Source organism: Mustela nivalis (genome assembly GCF_964662115.1).
Source record: "Mustela nivalis genome assembly, chromosome: 18".
Taxonomy (NCBI): Eukaryota; Metazoa; Chordata; class Mammalia; order Carnivora; family Mustelidae; genus Mustela; species Mustela nivalis.
The window spans coordinates 13,595,206-13,618,105 of NC_139037.1; the positions used below are offsets into that span (position 1 = coordinate 13,595,206).

The 22,900-nt window shown below is 41.0% G+C and overlaps 1 protein-coding gene and 1 long non-coding RNA gene across 5 annotated transcripts in view; one reads left to right on the top strand and one right to left on the bottom strand.

The window, feature by feature from the left end:
* Nucleotides 1-2,012: 2,012 nt before the first annotated feature.
* LOC309853830 lies at nt 2,013-5,708 on the bottom strand. The gene is made up of 2 exons (XR_014305976.1): nt 5,537-5,708; nt 2,013-2,383 (listed from the first exon to the last, which is right to left on the bottom strand). It is a non-coding gene; the product is annotated as an uncharacterized lncRNA (long non-coding RNA).
* Nucleotides 4,740-22,900, top strand: part of IST1 (IST1 factor associated with ESCRT-III) — a 34,754-nt gene continuing 16,593 nt past the window's right edge. For 3 of the 4 annotated variants that reach the window (XM_082712339.1, XM_082712342.1, XM_082712341.1), the window contains exon 1: nt 4,740-5,885. The gene's annotated coding sequence lies outside the window, so the exon portion shown is untranslated. The remainder of the gene's footprint in view (nt 5,886-22,900) is intronic. The other variant, XM_082712340.1, reaches the window with a different exon arrangement.

A 22,900-nucleotide genomic window follows, 5' to 3' on the forward strand; every position in this document is an offset into this window, starting at 1 on the left:
GTCAAGATCTGACCCTGGTGCTTACTGTTGACCTTGGACTCATCACTGTAGCTCTGAGCTTCATTCTTTTCCTATAAAAATGAACAATCACTTCTGACCCATCATTGCTTCATAGGAATGTCATGAGCCTCAAATTGAAATAATGTGTTTGTAAGTAACTTGTAAACTGAAAACTACCATAGAAATATTTAATATTCATATGTAGCCCCAATTAATGATATTAATAAGTTCTCTGAAGAAATCATTCCATAGGTGCTCTAAAAAATGCTCTTGATTTTTCTATAGGCCTATGAAAATGTCCAGACTGGTCCCTATTTTATATTTTTGAGACTTTCCCTTTTATTTATTTATTTTTTTTCTTAAAGATTTTATTTATTTATTTGACAGAAAGAGATCACAAGCAGGCAGAGAGAGAGGAGGAAGCAGGCTCCCTGCTGAGCAGAGAGCCCGATGTGGGGCTCGATCCCGGGACCCTGAGATTATGACCTGAGCTGAAGGCAGCGGCTTAACCCACTGAGCCACCCAGGCACCCCCCCTTTTATTTTTTAAAATATTTTATTTATGAATTCACTTATTGGAGAGAGAGAGAGGACGAGTGGGGGAGGGGGCAGAAGTAGAGGGACAAGCAGATTCCCCACTGAGGGTTGAGCTAAAGTCGGACACTTAACCCACTGAGCCACATGGGTGCCCCAAAACTCTCCCTTTTCTAAACGTTAATGCTTAAAAGAATAAAGACAAGGGGCACCCAGGTGGCTCAGTCAGTTGAGCGTCCAATCTTGATTTTGGCTCAGGTCATGATCTCAGGGTTGTGAGGTCCAACCTGAGTTAGCTCTATGCTCAGCAGAGAGTCTGCTTAGAATTCTCTCCCTCTGACCCTCCCCTGACGGTCTCTCTCTCTCTCAAATAATAAATCTTAAAAAAAAAAAAAAAAAAGGTTGGGGGGACACATGGATGGCTCAGTCGGTTAAGTGCCTACCTTCAGCTCAGGTCAGGATCCCAGAGTCCTGGGATTGAGTGCCCTGTCAGGCTCCTTGTTCACCAGGGAGCCTGCTTCTCCCTCTCTCTCTGCCTGCTGCTCTCCCTGCTTGTGCTCACATGCGCATTCCCTCTCTCTCTCTGAGGAATAAATAAATAAAATCTTAAAAAAAAAAAGGAGAAAAGACAAATTACTCTCTGCCCATCATCTTTCGCTTCTCTCATACAAAATGTGTAGTACTTTCTTCCATTGCAGCAGTCAGCAAAACTTTTCCATAAAGGGCCAGTTAAATATTTTATTTGTGGGCATATAAGGATTCTGTCACATATTTTTCTTTCCTTTTGTTCTTTTGTATTTTACAATCCGTCACTGCTGCACAAACCATTCTTGGCCGGAGGGAGTGTGCAGAGACAGCCCTTCCCGATCGTGGCCTGCAGGCCGGTTATGGATCCCTATTCCACCGCGTTCAAGCACCGTCTCGGGTTTTTGTGATGGCCTCTAGTTATAATCATTTACAGGAAAAAGAGTTACTGGTTACTAAGCCAAAGACATGTTATGCATTAATTTTTATCCTAAGAGCAAAACAGAATTTTCAAGCAAAATGATGTGAGTCAGTTTGATTTTTTCAATTATGTTTTGCTTCTGAATGAAACTGGGCTGTCCAGCCATGGACAGAGGTACTGTTTGGATAACTGGCTGGTGTGGTACGATTTACACTGATGTGCTCTAGGATCTAAATAATTAGGACTGGGGCGCCTGGGTGGCTCAGTGGGTTAAAGCCTCTGCCTTCAGCTCAGGTCATGATCCCAGGGTTCTGGGATCGAGCCCCACATCGGGCTCTCTGCTCAGTGGGGAGCCTGCTTCCTCCTCTCTCTCTCTCTCTGCCTATTTGTGATCTCTGTCTATCAAATAAATAAATAAATAATCTTTAAAAAACAAACAAACAAATAAATAATTAGGACAGAATACAGGTGATGAATGGTGAGTTGAAGCAACTGCTGGGTAGGAAGCAATTTTTCTAAATGAATCATCTCACTTTTATTTTATTTCTTTTTTAAAAAGATTTTATTTATTTACTTGACAGACAGAGATCACAAGTAGGCAGAGAAGCAGGCAGAGAGAGAGGGGGAAGCAGGCTCCACGCTGAGTAGAGTCCGATGCAGAATGGCGTGCCTGGCTGGCTTGGTCAGTACAGTGTGCAACTTGATCTCAGGGTTTTAAGTTTGAGTCCCACATGGGTATAGAGATTACTTAAAAATAAAATCTTAAAAAATGATATACAGAATATATTAAATATAAAAAGCAGGTTTAGGGGTGCCTGGGTGGCTCAGTCAGTTAAGTCCTTGACTATTGATTTCAGCTCAGGTCATGATCTTGAGGCTGTGCGATCGTTTCACATGGCTCTCTCTAAAATAAATAAATAAATAAAATATTTAATTAAAAAAATAAAAATAAAAAGCAGGTTTACAGAATAGTGTACATGTTATTATCCTGTTTGTGTTAAATTTAAAATAAAAAATGCATAAATTTTTAATATTTTCCAAAAAATTAAAAATGGCATGGGGAGTCTTTCATTAAACTCTACACATGCACTCTCAAATTAGTAAAAACAAACATTTTTCTCTTAAAAAGAGAGAAGGTATTAAATTCACTCTTTATTCTCTTTTAAACTAAATGAAGAGCAGAATCAGAATATATTTATTTATTGCTGGGACTATGGCTTAATCTCATAGTTTTGGGGGGGAACTACTATTTCCCAGTGAGGTATATATAGTATAAATACACACTTTTTTTTTTTTTCTCTGAGCAATTTGAAAGTAAGTTGCAGGCACCACGATCCTTTACTTTTACATAGTTCAACATGTAACTCCAAGAATAAGGGGACTCCCCTGTTCAACTACAATTATTACTGCCTGTGAAAATAAACAATAATTTCATAATACCTAATATCCGAAACATTTTTGAATACCCTAAATTGTTTCCCCAAGTATCCTTTTTTATCTAACCAGGATCCAATTGACTTTTATGTATTTCATTTGCTTATTATGTTTTATTAGTCTCTTTTCATTAGAGCCAGTTTTCTTATAGAAGATTCCATATTTTGCATTTAAATGATTAGCATATATCCTGTTTATTTAATCCCCCTCATGACAAGGACTTAAAAATTTTTGTTATGAACAGTTTTTTATTGTGGTAAAATATATATAACCTAAAAATTAGCTTTTTAACTATTTTGAATTATATGCATCAGTGGCATTAAGTACATTCATGTTGTCATGTAGCCGTCACCGCCATATATCTCTAGAAATTTTTTGTCTTCCCAAAATGAAACTCTGTACTTATTAAAGAACCACTTCCCTCTTTCCCCTCCTCTAGCCTCTGGTAATCACTATTCTACTTTCTCCTTCTCTAAATTTGACCTCTGTATCTATACAAGGTCTGAATGAGACCTTGTATAGATAGAATTACAGTGTTATGTCCTTTTGTGACTGGCTTATTTCACATACTTATAATAGCTTCAAGGTTTGTCCATGTTGTAGATGATGTATCAGAATTTCCTTCTTTTCTAGAATGAATAATATTCCATTGCATATATGTACCATCTTTTATTGGTCATTGGACAATGGACGGTTGGGTTGTTTTCACCTTTTGACTTATTGACTATGAACATTTTTTTTAAAGATTTTATTTATTTATTTGACAGACAGAGATCACAAGTAGGCAGAGAGGCAGGCAGAGAGAAGAGGAAGCAGGCTCCCTGCTGAGCAGAGAGCCCTAAGCGGGGCTGGATCCCAGGACCCTGAGATCATGACCTGAGTGGAAGGCAGAGGCTTTAACCCATTGAGCCACCCAGGTGCCCTGACTATGAACATTTAAAACATACTTAAAGGTAGAGAAAATTGTACAATAATAACTCACTCAATTAAATGATCATCAAGATTTTTGCCCCAATTTTAACCCCAATGCAATTTGCCCCATTTTAACCCCAATGCAAAGGATTTATTGTTTAAAAATTTCTCAACGGAAACAAAAATTCTCAAAGGACATTTTCTTAAAAATTCTCAATGCCATTTTCATGCTTAACAAAATAACAATTCTTTGGTTAGTTGGTATCATATAATACCTGGTCCATATATCGTCCATATGGTATCATATAAAACCTGGTCTAATTTCCCTGGTTGTTTAAAAAATGTCTTTTCTAGTTGGTTTGTTGTAATCATTAAACAAGACCCACACACATTACATTTGGTTGCAGTGTCTGTAATGCTTTAAGTTAGAGCAGTCCGCTCTCACTTCCATTTTTTTTTTTTTAAGATTTTATTTATTTATTTGCCACACAGAGAGAAAGAGACATAGAACAAGTAGGGGGAGCTGCAGAGGGAGAGGGAGAGCCAGGCTCCCGACTGAGTAGGCAGCCTGATGGGGTACTCATCCCAGGACCCTGGAATCATGACCTGAGCCAAAGGCAGACACTTAACTGACTGAGCCACCCATACACCCCTCACTTCCATTTTTTTTTTTTAAAGATATACATATATATGACAGAGAGAGGGATCACAAGTAGGCAAAGAGGCAGGCAGAGAGAAGGGGAAAGCAGGCTCCCCACGGAGCAGGGAGCCCGATGTGGAGCTCGATCCCAGGACCCTGAGATCATGGCCCGAGCTGAAGACAGAGGCTTAACCCACTGAGCCACCCAGGCGCCCTCACTCCCATTTTTTAAGATGCCATTATCTTAGTGCGTGACAGACTCAATTATATTTGCATGCATTTACAGGGGAAACCTCTCCCCCAACACACACATTTTAAAAGAATCAAACACTGTATTTTGAGGTTCTGGAATCGGTCTTTTAAGGAAATATTACAAGTGGTTACAAAAACGCGCTGTCTCTAAATTCATATAAACCTCATCCAGTAACGCATAGCTCCATTCTTGTCACACGACCGCGTTACAATTTCCGAAACCAATTCTGGTCCCGGGTAGATGCAGCCTCTACCGTAGGGGGCAGAATTACCTCTCCTAGAGGCCAAGAGCCGAGGAAGCCCCTTCCCTCATTGACCGGAGGACCGGTCTTCAAGTGAAAAAACAAAGAAAACTAAGTGAAAGTTTCCTCTGAATAGAGTTAAGGTAAATTCCCGTAGAACGCGTTGTTAGGGAAATATTAGTGAATTCAATAATACAGACTGGAGATTTGGCTCGAAAGAGCAATCAGGTTTGTTTAAAGGAGGGGCAGAGCGATTGGAGGACCTCAATGGAGTGATGGAGGGCAACTAAGGGACTAGGGTGAAGGGTTGGATAAACAGCCGTCTAAAGAATCGAAACCTGCTCAGTCATTGCCGCTGGAGCAAAGAACCCGACACCTGGGGGCAAGCTCCTAGGGCGACTGGAGTCGAGAGAAGGACGGGAGCAAATTTCAGGGAGTTACTCCGGATGTCCAAAAGGTAGTACTGGAGCCAGTTTTTCGAGGGACTGGAACAATCCGGGAAAACGTACTGGGCAACGAGCAAGAGAACAAACCACTCCCGCCCGCCTCTCCAAGCCCACCGTAAGACCTGCCCTACCCCGGGTGCGCCTCTGCCAGCTGACCATCGTCACGCAGGAGGCGTGACGTGTCCACGCAGGTGGCGTGACGTGTTTACGCGTCACCACTCATGCCTCCGCCGCGGGAAGTAGTCCCCATCGCGCCGGCTCCAAAGGGAGCTGAATGTAGGAACCTCGAGCCCCTCAGGACGTGAGTTCCGGGAGCGGCGGGCGCGCAGCCAATCTCTGGGAGGGGGGCGTGGCTAGCTTGGTCCCGCAGATCCCTCCGCCCGCGCTCGTTTGTGCCGAGGCTGAGCGAGCCGCCATTTTGGATGCTGAGCTTTAAGTGCCAGGTTCCTCTCAGCCGTTTTTACGCCTGGATTCAGGCAGGTGAGTGTGGCAGTCTTCGCGTCAAGGGTCTTTGTTTTTCTCCTCCCGCTGCGCTCCGGGTTTAGGAGCCCCTAGTCTGGGATTCAGACGAGCCTTACGTGGCAAGCGAAGAGAAAGGGAGGGAATCCTGGGTTTGGGGTCAGGCCCGAGGTCAGGCCGGTGGTCCGTGGTTCGGGAGGCCGTCTGAGGCGGGGATGGGGGTCTTGGCAGGGCCGGGACCGGCTTGGATACCGCCAGTCCTGGCTACTTGAGGCGGCGAAACTTTCCTGTTGTTCTTCCTGCTTCGAGGAGTCTCCGCCAAGGCGGAAACGCCGCGGCCTCGGCTCCTGTTGGTGACAGCGCTCGGCCTGCGGTCTCGGTAGCACCTCTGTGTCGTTTCCACGGGTCCAGAGAGACGTCGGAAAGATCCGGGTCTGCGTTGACCCGAGAGTCTGGTCGCCTGTACCCGGCGGGGCGGTCTCCTGAGGTGGTGCCCCCTTTGGCCGGAGGAGATTGCTCTTCTCTTTAGCGTAAGCGAGTTTCGGTCTTTGCCCGGTTTCGCAGACTCCTTATGGGAAACCTTGTGAGGAGCCCGAGGCCCTGTCCTTGCCTCTCTCTTCTTTGTGTTCTCAGCTCTCCTTTTCCGGGGTGCTGGAGCTGAGGACTCGAAACTCGCCAGCGTAAACTTTTGCCAGGATCAGGATCCATGGAGGGTCCGTTTACAGTTAGGCAGTAGGAAAGACACAGCGGCTTTCATTCTCTGCAGTAGTAAAATTAAAAGCCGCCCATAAATAACTCCTACCGGGGATTGTAATTTTTTGTTTTGCATCACGAGTCTAACTTCTAATTAAAATTTCATGTGGACTAAAGAGTAATGAATTCCGTCATCTAGCTTCAACAACGACCAGTTCAGGGCCAGTTTTGTTTATATCTCTCCTTGTGCGTGTATTTAACAAAATAGTAGTTGAGATATATGTGAGTGAGTGTGTATTCCTGTAGAAGCCTTTGACTCCTTTACCTACAATCCAGTAGTCTGTGGGAAGTTTGGCTTTTACAGCTTTCTCAGAATCACATCTAAAGGGTAATATCCTTTTCTTAGAAGATAAAAGAGTGTTTTGAAACTTTAATGTTAACATTGCATTTTAAAGTCACCCAGTTTCTGAATCCTGTCATTTTTTAAAGTACTGTTACTATTCTGTCCAAATTACTTGTTTTTACCCTGTTCCAGTGCCTCTGGGATTCTAAGTGATCAGGAGCTTCCAGAATCTCCAGCTTTAGTCTACCTAAGTTCTCATTCCTTTAAAATTAGATTCAAGGGACACCTGGGTGGCTCAGTCAGTTAAGTGTCTGCCTTCCGCTCAGGTCATGATCCCAGAGTCCTGAGATTGAGATCTGCATTGGGCTCCTTGCTTAATGGGGAGCCTGATTCTCCCTCTGCCTGCTTCTCCCTGCTTGTGCTCTCTCTCTCTCGCTGACCAAAAAATAAATAAAAATCTTTAAAAAGATACTAGAGTCAAGTCCCAGCTGTATGTAGTCTATTCTGATTTAAAAAAAACAAAACTACAAAATAAGGTGTAGTCTAATGAAGTAACTTCAAATATAGGAAATGTAGTATGTATATGAATACCGATTTCAGCATTATATGATAAATATCAGAAAGTTGGGGGACTAATTTAAAAATTACTATGGAATATTAGATAGCCATTAAAATAAAGCTGAAGACACTAGCATAACAGATACTATGTCATGTGATTAAAGGACTCAGTAGTATCAGAGTCCATGATTACAACTGTAAAATATGAGGAAAAAAACTGAGTAAACATATAGTTGTTTTAATTTTATTGAAATAAGAAAAAAATACTTTCATAAATACATTTCAGTATTTATAGCTTCTTTCAGAATATCTTGGTGGTCTCTGTTTTCTGTGGTCAGTACTTGTGAGTTTATGCGTGATGCTGCTGGTCTTGTGGCCCTTCATTTTACTAACTTTTTAATCTTGTTCAAAAATTAAATTTAATCTTGATTAATTTGGTTAGCGAAGATTTGATAATGGATAACTGAAAATACAGTAAAGTTGGCATTCTATAATAAATCAAAGGTTTTAAGGATTGGACTATACTAACTTAGAAATGCTTTCTAGCTTGTTTGTACTCTTATGTTACCTCTTCATAGCGTCATTACAGTGGTCATACCTAAATTTGTTTATATCATTTATTTTATAGGGAAGAAGTATTCAAGTAAAGTAGAATAATACATTTCAAATACCAAGTTTTCTTTTATATGGCATAATATCATCCTAGCCACTATTGACTCTGCTGCCACCCTTCCCCACTTGGCACTTTTGGAGCTACATACTCTAAAGCTTGTTTCTTAGGACTTCAGGATCTTTTTTGCTTGCTTGCTTTCTTTTTTTAGGCTAAATTTTATTTATTTGAGAGAGGGAGAGCACAGATGAGGAGTGAAAGGGAGAAGCAAACTCCCTGCTGAGCAGAGAGCTGAGATCATGACCTGATCCAAAGGCAGACACTTAACTGACTGAGCCAACTGGCTGCCCCACACCTTTTTTTCCCCCCTTCCTATTTTTAACTATAAATAGAGCTTTCAGGGTTACTACTGCTGGACAGCTTCACAATTTTGGGCAGCAGGTGTGAGCTGCAGCAGTCTCACCTTCCTCCTTCAAATAACATGAGGAATGACTCAATCCATGGTTTTACACCTTCTCTTATTTGGAGTAAAGAGATCCTTCTTTAAGAGGCTCTTGAAAAAAAAGAGAGGAAAAAAAAGCCTCCCGGAATTGAATGATGAAAGAGGGACTAGATGGGTTTGTTGTTCCAGAGTTAAGGATTGGGATTTAATGAGGAGTTGGGAAGAGCCAGGAAGGGCACTTGACAATAGTGGTACACCAATAAAAATAGATCAGTATAGGCATACCCTGGAGATATTGTGGGTTTGGTTCCAGACCACCACTATAAAGTGAATATCACAATAAAATGAGTCAAATGAATCTTTGTTTACCTTTTTTTTTTTTAATATTTTATTTATTTATTTGACAGACAGAGATCACAAGTAGGCAGAGAGGCAGGCAGAGAGAGAGAGAGAAAGAGAGAAGCAGGCTCCCTGCAGAGCAGGGAGCCCGATGCGGGGCTCGATCCCAGGACCCTGAGATTATGACCCGAGCCTAAGGCAGCAGCCCAAACCACTGAGCCACCCAGGTGCCCCTACCTTTTTTTTTTTTTTTTTAAGAGTTTGTTTGAGAGAACACAAGCAAAGGGACAGGCAGTGGGAGATGGAGTAGCAGGCCCCTTCTCTGAGCAGAGAGCTGGATGCAGTCTCCATCCCAGGACTCCAGGATTGTGGCCTGATCTGGAGGCAGATTTTTTTTTTTTTTGAGATTTATTTATTTATTTATTTGACAGGTAACAAGTAGGCAGAGAGGCAGGCAGAGAGAGGGGGAAGCAGGCTCCCTCCTGACCAGAGAGCCCGATTCGGGGCTCGATCCCAGGTCCCTGGGATCATGACCTGAGCTGAAGGCAGAGGCTTTAACCCACTGAGCCACCCAGCCGCCCCTGAGGGCATACTCTTAACAGACTGAGCCACCCAGGCACCCCTAATTTTTTTCAAAGTATGTATAATAATTAATATTATAATACATTGTAGCCTGTTAAGTGTGCAGTAGCATTATGTCTGACAAAACAACATGCATATCTTAATTTAAAAATATTGCTAAAGGAGCGCCCGGGTGGCTCAGTTGGTTAAGCGGCTGCCTTCAGCTTGGGTCATGATTCCAGGGTCCTGGGATCGAGCCCCGCATTGGGCTTCTGCTCAGCGGAGAGCCTGCTTCTCTCTCTCCCCCTCTCCCTGCCGCTCTGCTTACTTGTGCTCTCTCTCTGGCTCTCTGTCAAACAAATAAAATATTAAAAAATATATATATATATATATTGCTAAAAAAAAGGCTAACCATCATCTGAACTTTCAGCAAGTTGTAACCTTTCTGCTGGTAGAGGGTCTTCCCTCCATGTTGATGGCTGCTGACTGGTCTGGATGAAGCTAAAGCTGTGGCCATTTCTTAAAATAGGAAAATAGTGGAGTTTTTGCATCAGTTGACTTTCATGACTAGTTCCTCAGCGTATGATACTGTTTGATAACATTTTATGCACCATAGAACTTTCTTTCAGAATTTGAGTCTCAAACTCTGTTGCTGCTTTATCAACCAAGTTTATGTAATATTCTAAATTCTTTGTTATCATTTCACTGATCTTCACAGCATCCTCACCAGGAGTAGAATTCATCTCTAGAAACCAAATACTTCGCTCATTCATAAGAAACAACTTCTCATCAAGGTTTTGTCATGCAATTCAGTCACATCTTCAGACTCCATTTCTAATTTTAATTATTTTGCTCTTCATACATTTATTCTTACTTCCTCCACTGAAGTCCAAAACCCCTCAAAATCATCCTTGAAGATTGGAATGAGCTTTTTCCAAACTCCTGTTATTACTGATATTTTGCTGTCTTGACATGAATTAGATGTTCTTAATGTTATTTAGAATGGTGAATCCTTTCCAAAAGGTTTTCAGTTGACTTTGTCCAAATCCATCGGAGAAATCACTATCTATGGCAACTGTAGCTACGTAGGATATATATCTTAAATAATAAGACGTGAATGTTGAAATTACTCTTTGATCCATGGGCTGTAGAATGGATGTTTTGTTAGCAGGCATGAAAATGATGTTAATCTCATTCATACCTCTCCATCAGAGCTCGTGGGTGACCAGGTGTGTTATCAATGAACGTAAAAGGAATCTTTTTTTTTTTTTTAGTACTAAGTCTTACTGGTGGGCTTAAAATACTCAAGAAACCATGTTGTAAACAGATGTGCTGTCATTCAGGCTCTGTTATTTCATTTGTAGAGCTCAGGCAGAATAGATAATAGCATAATTTTTTAGGGCCGTAGGATTTTCAGAATGGTAAATGAGCATTGGCTTCAACTTAAAGTCACAGGCTGCATTATACATTACCTCCTAACGAGAGTTAGCCTATCCTTTGAAACTGTGAATCCACGGATCGAGGTCTCTCGAGCTGTGGAAATCCTGGATGGCATCTCCTTTCAGTGTAAGGCTGTTTCATCTACATTTAAAATCTGTTGTTCAGGGGGTGGCTGGGTGGCTCAGTTGGTTAAGCATCTGACTCTTGATCTTATCTGAGGTCTTGATCTCAGGGTTGTGAGTTCAAGCCCCATGTTGGGCTCTGTGTTGAGCATGGAGCACTTAAGAGAAATCTGTTTAGTATAGTTACCTTTACTAATTATCTTGGCTACACTTTCTGGATAATTTGCTGTGGCTTCTGCATCAGCACTTGATTCACCTTCCACACTTGTATACTATGGAAAATGGCTTCTTTCTTTAAACCTTATGAATCAACTTCTGCTAGCTTCAAGCTTTTCTTTTGCAGCTTTCCTTTCTTCTCTAAATTTGTAGAATTGATAGGACCTTGCTCCAGATTAGGCTTTGGCTAGGGAATGTTGTGGCTGGTTTGATCTTTTATCCAGACCACTGAAATGCTCTCCATACCAGCAATAAGGCTGTTTCGCTTTCTTAGCATTGTTCACTGGGGTAGCACTTTCCATTTCTTTCAAGAACTTTTCCCTTGCATTCACAACTTGGCTGACCTGTGTGAGAAATCTAGCTTTTTAGCCTATCTCCACTTTTGACATGTTTTCCTTTTTAAGTTTAATCACTTGTATCTTTTGATTTACAGTGAGGGACATGTGACTCTTCTTTTCCTTGAACACTTCAAGGCCATTGTAGGGTTATTGACTGGCCTGATTTCCATCTTGTGTCTTAGGGAATAGGGATGCCTAACTAGGAGCAGAGAGATGGGGGATAGCTGGTTGGCGGAGCAAAGAATATACACATTTCTCAACAAAATTCATTGTCTTACATTGGAGTCATTGATGGCACCCCAGTACAGTTTTGCAGTAGTAACATCAGAGGTCACTGATCACAGATCACTATGACATATGTAATAATAATGAAGAGGTTTGAAATACTGTGGGTATTAGCAAAATGTGGCACAGACCTGGAGTGAGCAAATGCTTTTGGAAAAACAGTGGTGATAGACTTGCTTGATGCAGGGTTGCAAACCTTCCAGTTTGTTTAAAAACAAAACAAAACAAAACAGTATCTGAGAAGAGCAATAACAAGAGGTATGTCTATCCATAAACTAGGTAGAATACTGAGAACTACTTTTGTAATCACTAGTTCATAGGGTTTATGTTATAGTTTACATGTCTTACAGTTTTTAAATTTTTTTTTAATGTCATTCTCATAGATGGTGAACTCTGAAGATTTAGGGTGAGGTCTTATTTACCTGTCTGTGGTGGCTTAGCACACAGTGCTTGGTAGAAGTACATGTAAATGTTTGGTGAGTGAGTGCATTACATTTAAGAATAACGTCTGAATAATAAAAGGAATTTTAAGTGAGTTATTGGGCAGTATTAGTACATAGTATGTGTATATGTATTCACATAAACATTTGCTCATATATATGTTTCTTTTATGTATATAGATGTTTGTGTATGTATAAAACAGTAACTTGACCAGAATATTTTACTAATTTTCAGATTAATTATTCCTAATCATGCCAGGTACAGAGGTTATGGTATTTAGCTTTGGAAGCAGGTTCAAGTCCTGAAATGGTAATTAAGTGATATTTTATATTAGACTAGTTTGGGGTCTAATGATTTATTTCATATATTTGATAATTATTTAGGATAGATCTTTAGTTACTACCTTTGTGGTTTAATGTCACTGTCCTTTTTTTAATTTATTTTTTAATTTTTTTACAGATTTTATTAATTTACTATTATTATTTTTTAAAGATTTTATTTATTTATTTGAGAGAGGGAGAGAGAGCATGAGAAGGGAGAAGCAGACTCCCCAAGGAGCTGGGAGCCTGATGTGGGACCTGATTCCAGAACTCTAGGATGACCTGAGCTGAAGGCAGTGGCTTAACCAACTGAGCCACCCAGGCATCCTCAGATTTTATTTATTTGAGAGAGAGGGCACAAGTGGTAGGGAGAAGCAGACTCTTTTGCTGAGCAGGAAGGTGGGTGCAGGGCTCGCTTCCAGGACCCTGGGATCATGACTGGAGCTGAAGGCAGGTGAACCCCCCCCCTTTTTTTTTTAGATTTTATTTATTTATAACAGATAGAGAGGGAACACAGCATGGGGAAGCTAGAGAGGGAGAAGCAGGCTCCCTGCTAAGCAGGGAGCCTGGTTTGGGGCTTGATCCCTGGATGCTGGGGTCATGACCCAAGCTGAGGGCTGACGCCCAACAGCTGAACCACCCAGGTGCCCCATATCGTTGTCTTTAATGATTCATTTTTTAATTTCTGAAAGTTGAAAATCCTTGAAACTTGGAGGCTCCCAAAGTTGGTTTGGAGGCTTCCAAACCTGCCTGGCTCTGTCAGAAGGGCATGCTACTCTCGATCTCTGGGTTGTGAATTTGAGCGCCAGGTTGGGTGTAGAGCTTACTAAAAACATAAATTTAAAAACCCAATAAAAAAAAGAAGAGGGGCGCCTGGGTGACTCAGTGGGTTAAGCCTCTGCCTTCAGCTCAGGTCATGATCCCAGGGTCTTGGGATTGAGCCCCGAGTCAGGCTCTCTGCTCCACAGGGAGCCTGCTTCACCCTCTCTCTCTTTCTCTCTGCCTGCCTCTCTGCCTACTTGTGATCTTGGTCTGTCAAATAAATAAATAAAATCTTTTTTAAAAAAAACCTCAAACTGAAGTTTACAAAATACTTTGGCAAATTATTTTTCTTTCCTTAAATTTAAAACAAAACTAAATTATGTTAGTTGGTGGAATTAAAAAAATACTATAAATTTCTTACTGAATAACAATATTGACAGCTTTGTACAAAGCACTAGTGTGGGAATAACAATGGAACCACCGAAATAGTGTTTGATTAAAAAAAAAAAAAAAGAAAGAAAGAAACTTTGACTTCAAGGAGCTATACTGATTATATACAGTTAAAGTCTTCCAGTGACTTTGAAACTGGTTAATGTAAAAAGTTAAAGCTGGGGAGAAGAGATACAATGCATATCTTAAACATTTTTATTTCAACCTAAAACACATAAGAGTCCATTTATCATTTAATTCTCATACCAGCCTTAGGAAGTATGTGAGGGTTCATGTAATACTGGTACTAACTTTCTGTAGATGACTGATGTATTAAGTGTTTAATAGAGAAGCCACTTGGGCCTGAATTTCTTTTTTTTTCCTTTGGAATGGTTTTTAATTTTAGATTCAATTTCTTTTTTTTAAAAGATTTTATTTATTTATTTGCCAGAGAGAGAGCGTGAGCGAGCACAGGCAGGCCGAGTGGCAGCAGAGGCAGAGGGAGAAGCAGGCTCCCTGCTGAGCAAGGAGCCCAATGTGGGACTCGATCCTAGGACGCTGGGATCATGACCTGAGCCGAAGGCAGCCGCTTAATCAACTGAGCCATCCAGGCGTTCCTAGATTCAATTTTTGTTACGTATGTGGGGTAATTACATTTTCTATTTCTTTGTGTCAGTTTAGAGAGGGGCTCTAAATCTTGGGGGGGGGGGGGTGCCAGGGTGGCTCATTTGGGTAAGCATCTGCCTTTGGCTCAGGTCATCTTGGGGTCCCTGGATTGAGCCCCGCTTTGGGCTCCCTGCTCAGTGGGGAGCCTGCTTCTCTCTGTGCCCCTCCTTCCTGCTCTCTTCTCTCTCTCTAAGGAATAAAATAAGTAAACAAAAGGTTTTTTTCTAGATAGCCAGCATTTGGTTTTGTTGCTTTTTCTCTAGTTTCCTCTTCAATTTTATTGATTTTTGTCTTGTTTTTATGGTTTCGTTCTGCTTGCTTTAAGTTATAATAATGTTCTTTTTACAGTTCCTATGGTAGAAGCTTAGATTACTAATTTGAGACCTTTTCTAATATAAGCATTTAGTGTTGTAAATTTCCCCTTAAGTACTGTTTTGTACTGTTTTTTTAAACTACATTCACAGGCGGTGTCTGGGTGGTCAGTGGGTTAAAGTCTCTGCCTTCAGCTCTGGTCATGATCCCAAATTCCTGGGATTGAGCCCCGAATCGGGTTCTCTGCTCGGCGGGGAGCCTGCTTGCCTTCCTCTCTCCTTCTGCCTGCCTCTGCCTACTTGTGATCTCTGTCAAATAAATAAATAAAATCATAAAAAAAATAAAGTACATTTCACAGGTTACAGTGTTTTTATTTTCTTGCAGTTCAAACCTTTAACCCCACCCCACCCCACCCCCATTTGCAACTTCCTCTTTGACCAGTGGATTATGAAGAAGTGTGTTAATTTTCAAGTGTTTGGAAATTTGTTGCTATCTTGTTAGCTCCTTTCTAGTTTAGATCCATATGGTCAAAGATCATACTTTGTGTGATTTTCATTCTGTTTTGTTAAGGTTATTTTGTATCCTGGGATATGGTATACATTCAAGTATGTATTATACTCTGTTGGGTGGAGTGTTCTGTAATTATCACTGAGATATAGTTGGTGGTTTTGTTGTTTGTGCTGTTCATTTCTTGTATTATCATTGCTGATATTCTACCAGTTTGATCAGTTACTGGTGAAGGCATGTTGAAGTCTCCAGCTGTAATTAGTGATTTATTTCTTCTTTCCTATTCATCAGTTCTTGCTTGGTATTTTTTCAAGCTCTATTTGTTAGGTGCATTTACTGTTAGGATTGTTATATTTCCTTGGTGATTTCTCTCTATCTCTAATTATAGCAGTATATAATACTCCTTTATTATCCCTGGTTTTCTTTGTTCTGAAATCTAACTTGTCTAACATTAATATAGCTGCTCCAATTAACTTTAACTTTCTTTTTAAAAATTGATTTATAATTGACATAAAACATAAAACATTGACATAAAACATATTTCAGATATAAAAACGTAATGATTAGGTGTTTGTGTATAGTGTGAAGTGATTGCCACGATGAGACTAGTTAATATCCAACATCATACATAGTTAACAACATCTGTTTCTTGTGATAAGAACTTTTGGGGGCGCCTGGTGACTCAGTCAGTTAAGCGTCTCCCTTCAGCCCAGGTCATGATCCCAGGGTCCTAGGATTGAGCCCTGCCCTGGGATCCCTGCTCAGCAGGGGAGTCTGCTTCTCTCTGTCCCTCTGCTGCTCCCCCTTGTTGTGCTTTCTCTCTCTCTCTCTATGTCAAATAAATAAATTTTAAAGATTGTATTTATTTATTTGACAGAGATCACAAGTAGGCAGAGAGGCAGGCAGAGGAGAGGGGGAACAGGCTCCCTGCTGGGCAGAGAGCCCAATATGGGGCTTGATCCCAGGACCCTGAGATCATGACCTGAGCCAAAGGCAGAGGCTTTAACCCACTGAGCCACCAAGGTGCCCCAGTAAATAAAATCTTAAAAAGTGTGTGTGTGATAAGAACTTTTAAGATCTACTTTCCCCAGCTTTCAAATATGTGATATGGTATGATTAACCAATTTGTACATTTATATCCCTGTGACTTATTTTATAACTGGAAGCTTGTACTGAATTGAGTGAAGGGGGGGGATAAAAACTTAACTTTCTTCTGATGATGTGTGATAGATCTTTTTCATCCTTTTACTTTACTTTCTCCGCGGAGCGGACAGCCCGATGCGGGGCTCGATCCCAGGACCCTGGGATCATGACCTGAGCCGAAGGCAGAGGCTTTAACCCACTGAGCCACCCAGGCGCCCCTCCTTTTACTTTTTTAAAAAAAAATTTGAGAGAATGCATGTCAGTGGGGAGAGGATCAGAGGAAGAGGAATAAGCAGACTCTGTGTTGAGTGTGGAGCCCATTGGGGGGCTTGATCTCACGACCCTGAGCTCATGATCTGAGCCAACATCAAGAGTTGGTTGTTTAACACACTTAGCCACCCAGGCATCCCTCATCCTTTTACCTTTAACATACTCATTTTATCATATCAAAGTGAGTTTCTTGTTGATAGTATATGGGGTGGACCATTTTTTGGGCAGTTTCTGTACTTAGAGACTACAGTAGGTGTACTTTCATGCTGTACTTAGAGTCAGTACTTTACCACTTCTGTGGAATATGGAAACATCATATAGATCACTTTACCCTGCCCCCTTTATCCCATTATGTTATGTTTATCTTACATGTTTAGATACATTGAAAATTCCATTTGACAGTGTTACTAGCTTTGCTTTTAACTATAAAAAATGACATCCTAAGACACTCCAGAGTCATCTGTTATATTTCCCAGATATTTTTTTTAATCTTTAAAAAAAAATTATTTATTTGTCAGAGAGAACACAAGCAGGCAGAGTGGCAGGCAGAGTGATTCGGGACTCGATCCCAGGATCCTGGGATCATGACCTGAGCCAAAGGCAGCTGCTTAACCAATTGAGCCACCCAGGTGTCCCTCCCAGATATTTATATCTGTAATGTAAGTTACAGATATTTTCAGTTTCTTTCTTTTTAATATTCCAGATTCCTTGTGGTGTCACTTCTTTCTGCCTGAAAAACTTCTTAAGAGCAGGTTTGTTGCTGACAACTTCTTCTTTAGGTTTCCTGCATCTGAGAATGACTTTATTTCACCTTCATTTCTCAATGGATAAATTTGTGCTTAACAGTTCTTTCAGCAATTTAGAAATACTTTTCACTTCTCTTTGGTCTCTATGATTTCAGATGTGAAATTTGTAGTCATTTGAATAGGTCATCTATAAGTAATGCATTTTTCTCTGGCTGCTTTCAGTATTTTACAAATTTAGTTTTCAGCAGTTTGAAGATGATGAGTCTGGGCATATATTTATTTTGGTTTATTCTGTTAGGAATTCCCTAACTTTTTCAGTCTATAGATTTATGCCATTTGCTAAATTTGGGAAGTTTTCAGCATACAATTTTCTTTTTTTTAAGATTAATTTTGTAGTGAGCCTGTGTGCAAGTGGTGGCGGAGGGGGGATGAGAGACAAAGGGAGAGGGAGAATCTCAAGTAGAGTCCCAGCTGAGTGTGGAGCCCTGCTCCCTGGCATCCTCACCTGAGCCAAAATCAAGAGTTGGATGCTTAACTGACAGCCAGCCACCCAGGTACCCCCTCAGCCTATAGTTCTTCACAATTTTTTGGTACCACTTCTGGAACTCTTGAGGACATAAGTATTAGATCTTTTGCTATTGCCCTATAGATTTCTGGGACGTTTAAAAATTTCACTTGGAAATTTTTAAAATCTCTTTTTCAAATTGGATAGTTTTTATTGATTTATGTTCAAGTGCCCTGGCTCTTTCCTCTGTCATTTCCATCCTGCTGTTGAGCCTATCAGTGAGTTTCCTTACCTTGGTTATTGTTCGTTTTTCACTTCTAAAATTTCTGTTTGTTTCCTCTTTATATCATTTTCTTTTTTAAGATTTTATTTACTTATTTCACAGCCAGAGATCAAAAGTAGGCAGAGAGAGAGGAAGGGAAGCAGGCTCCTCACTGAGCAGAGACCCCGATGTGGGGCTTAATCCCAGGACTCTGGGATCTTGACCCAAGCTGAAGGCAGAGGCTTTAACCCACTGAGCCACCCAGGCACCCTCCTCTTTGTATCTTTTGTTTCTTTTCCTTTTTTTTTTTTAGATTTATTTGCAAGAGTGAGACTGTGGGTGGGGGAGGGGTTGAGGGAGACAGTCCTCAAGCATATACCCTATGGAGCCTGGAGCTTGACTAGAGGCTCTATCTCCTGACCACGGGGATCCTGACCTCAGCCAAAACCAAGAGTTGGACACTTAGCTGAATGAGCCATCCAGGCACTCTCTTGCTTCTGTTTAAGGACTACTCATGTTGCTCTAAGTATAGCTAGTTCATTAATTCTCAATGCGGCATAGTAGTTTGCTGTATGCGCCTGTCATATTTTATTTGTCCTCACATAATGTTCTGCCACCTCCTTACTACAATAGGATCCTTATACATGTGTCTTCATGGCTCTCTGTACAAATTTCTTTGAGGGTATATGTTCAGGAATGGGATTGTGAGATCCTAAGGTATATGTGTACATTACCTTACATATTAAGACATACTTTTTAGGGGCGCCTGGGTGGCTCCGTGGGTTGAGCTTCTGCCTTCAGCTCAGGTCATGGTCTTGGGGTCCTGGGATTGGGCCCTGCATCGGGCTCTCTGCTCAGCAGGGAGCCTGCTTCCCCCTCTCCCTCTGTCTGCCTCTCTGCCTACTTGTGATCTCTCTCTGTCAAATAAATAAGTAAAATCTTAAGGAAAAAAAAAAGGACATACATTTTATTGAGTACTGTTAGACTGGTAGAGTATTACTCACCCTTGCAAAGGAAGTAAATCCTGTCATGCTACAAAGTGGACTCAGACTTTACTATTATATATGTGTCAGAGTATATAAACAAAAATAAACAATATGTTTTCTTTAGCCATTCATCTGTCAGTGAACATTTGGGTTACTTCTACCTCTTGGCTGTAGTAAATAATGCTTCTAGGAACATGGGTGTGCAGATACCTCTTTGAAATACTATTTTCAGTTCTTTTGGATATATACCCAGAAGCGGGATTGCTGGATCATATGGTAGTTCTATTTTCAGTTTTTTAAGGAACTACCATACTGTTTTTCCATAGTGGTACTCCATTTTTTAGTGTCACCAATAGTGGTACACAGGGTCTCAAAAGTTTTTTTCCATCTCCTTTCCACCACTTTTTTTTTTTTTTAAGATTTTATTTATTTGACAGAGTACAGGCAGAGGGAGCTACAGAGGGAGAGGGAGAAGCAGGTTTCCTACTGAGCAGGTTTCCTACTGGTCATGATCCCAGGGTCCTGGGCTTAAACAAATTCCATATCTGGGATCATGACCTGAGCCAAAGACAATTGCTTAACTGAGCCACTGAAGCACCCTTACCTTTTTTTTTTAAAAGATTTATTTATTTTTTATTTATTTATTTTAGAGAAAGCACACGCGGGGTGGGGGGATACAGGGAAGGGGGAGGAGACTTCTTGCTGAGTGTGGAGCCTCACACAGGGGTCTGTCCTGTGACCCCAAGATCATGACCCCAGCTGAAACAAAGAGTTGGTTGCTCAACTGACTGAGCCATCTGGGTGCACCCACAGTTTTCCTTTTTTAGGCAACTCATTTAACTTCAGTTTTCTACTCTGGTTAGCCGAAATCTTAACTGCAATGTAAATCTGGGGTTGCTTTGGTAGAGATCTAGGTTCCTGTGTGTGTGTGTGTGTGTATAGTCTTTATGCTTAATACATTCTTCTCCAGAGCCACATAGCATCCTTCCTCTGATACATGTCCCTAGAGGCTCACTCTTGTACACTATGTCTGTAGGCTCTTTTCCTTTCTGCCTTCCAGTTGGGGGTAAATGGGAGGTACCAGGAGACCAGAGGGCAGGAGGAATGAGGGCTAGGTATTTATTTCCCTTTTCCTTTCCTGCCAGATTGCTGCAAATTGTCTGCATGCCTCTACCAATGACCTTGATTCCTGTCTGGAAATCCTCTTCATATAGCTACCCCTGGGAGGTTTCAGTTCTTCATCTTGCCTTTACAAGCCTGGATGTGTGGTTCTGGGGTAGTACACTGTCCTTTCTTGGTTTCTCTAAACCTTACCCACACCTTTGTACATAGTCTGTTCTTCTCCAATTACCCAGGTTGGGGATGCTAATCTGTTTTCAGCTTGAACCCTGATCGTTAGAGTCCCTGAATAGGCCCTGTGATTTTATTTACTGCTTAAGATTTGAACAAAAAAATGTTATTACTGAATGATGAAATTAGTAATTTGGATTTATTTTTATGTGCCTTCCACAGGTTTACAGTAGCTTTTGGAGTTTCTCTTCCCCATAACATCCCCAGCTAAAAGATTGTGTGAAATATAAACAACTTTGCCACACCTCAGTATTTTCAATTTCCGTCACAGAATTGGGTTTCTATTTACAGCATAAAACATTTGTTAAGCACCTCTTTCAGAGAATTTTAGCACTTTACTTCTTCAGAGTTCATTTTCTTATGCCTTTGAATTTTTTTTTCCCCAGGCTGTTTAAGTGTGGTTCAAAATGAGCATTTGTAGACACTAACCGTCTTGGGCAAATATGTGAAATAAAAATGTCTTTACACCCTCCAGCATTTCATGAAGCTAAAACCACTCCTTTGTTACCTAACATGTGTCTTTCAGTGTCTGGCTCACTTTAGGTACCTATTCTGGTGAATTAACTTTTTTGGTAAACTTAATTTCCCTAAATATCTATTAATGTATTAATCAGCTTTGCTTTTTTTTTTCTGTTTATGTCCCATTAACTTTTGCCTATTTTTTAAATGGAGAGATGTATTGTTTTTGCTTTGAGTTTATTTAATTTATTTATTTAAGATTTTAATTAATTAATTAATTAATTTTATTTTTTTAAAGATTTTATTTATTTATTTGACAGAGATCACAAGTAAGCAGAGAGGCAGGCAGAGAGAGGAAGGGAAGCAGGCTCCCTGCTGAGCAGAGAGCCCGATGTGGGGCTCTATCCCAGGACCCTGGGATCATGACCTGAGCTGGAGGCAGCTGCTTAACTGACTGAGCCACCCAGGTGGTCCTTTATTTATTTATTTATCTCTTTTTGAGATTTTATTTATTTGTCAGAGCAAGAACACAGGCAAGGGTAGTAGCAGGCAGAGGGAGAAGCAGGCTTCCTGCTGAGCAAGGAGTTTGATGTGGGGCTCAGCCTGCAGCCTGGGATCATGACCTAAGCTAAAGGTGGATGCTTAATGTACTGAGCCACCCACGCGCATCCCTGCTTTGATTTTTTAAAAATGTTCTTATTCCTGTCAGAACTCTCCCTTTTGCCCTTTTTCCCCTTCACTGTAGTTTTTTTAAAGGACCCTCCCCTCCCCTTTCCCTTCTAACATTCTTCTCCCCTTTCCAAGGCTGCATTTGTGCATTTCAAATGCACTTTAATGTTTTTTCTTAGGAGGCTGGGCATTTGGATGCTTGCTTCTTAAAGATAGAGGACTTTCGGGTTTCTGGTTTTGGTTTTACATCCATATTAGACCTGCTGCTAGTTTTTCTCTTTTGTCCTCCACAAACTTTCTTGCCTATTTTGTTTTCTGCTAAGGCATGTGGTTGATGCTTTGTGCATGGGAGAGTGCCTGATAGGAATTGTTAGCTTGTTCTTGTGTTTGTTTAGTGATACCTACTATTCCGTTCATCTTAAAGGTAAGGAAAATGATGCTCAGAGTGGTTAAATGGCATAAGCAAAGGTTGTTAAGAACAGAAGTGAGCATTGAGAATCAAGACTCTGTTAACCTTTTTTTTTTTTAAATTTTATTTTTTTAAGATTTTATTTATTTGACAGAGATCACAAGTAGGCAGAGAGGCAGGCAGAGAGAGAAAGAGGAGGAAGCAGGCTCCCTGCCGAGCAGAGAGCCCGATGTGGGACTCAATCCCAGGATCCTGAGATCATGACCCGAGCCGAAGGCAGCGGCTTAACCCACTGAGCCACCCAGGCGCCCCTAGACTCTGTTAACCTTTGCTGCGTTGCTGGTCTACAGAGTCCTTTTCACACTTCAAGCCTAGGTGCACATCCTTCTTCTTGGAAGCTTCCCAGAGCTCCATGGCAGAATGGATGTTCTCCATAGCTCTTGCCTTACACTGACCCTCGGTGGAAGAGCAACTGAGTTAGGGATATCAAGACCATGTTTACATTTTTAACCACAGTTGTAATATTTTTGGTAAGTGGTCACCCTGTGTGGGTAATACTGTGTATGGGCTTTGAACCCAAATCTTGCCCTTACTCATCTGTGGTGAGACCGATGAGCTGATGGATATGAAGGGCAGGGCTGGCACCCAGTGAGGTTTCTCCTCTGTGCTCCTTTTCTTGTGTTAGCTCTTTATCATAGGCTCGCACACAGTGTGCCTGTACTCTCTTATAAATGTTTGTTTGTCAGAGGAGATGGTCATAAATTACTGGACAATTGTAAGCGCTTTTTTGGTGCTGAGTAATGCACCATACTTATTTTTTTCTTTGTCGTTTCTGACATCTTCTGCCCCCTAT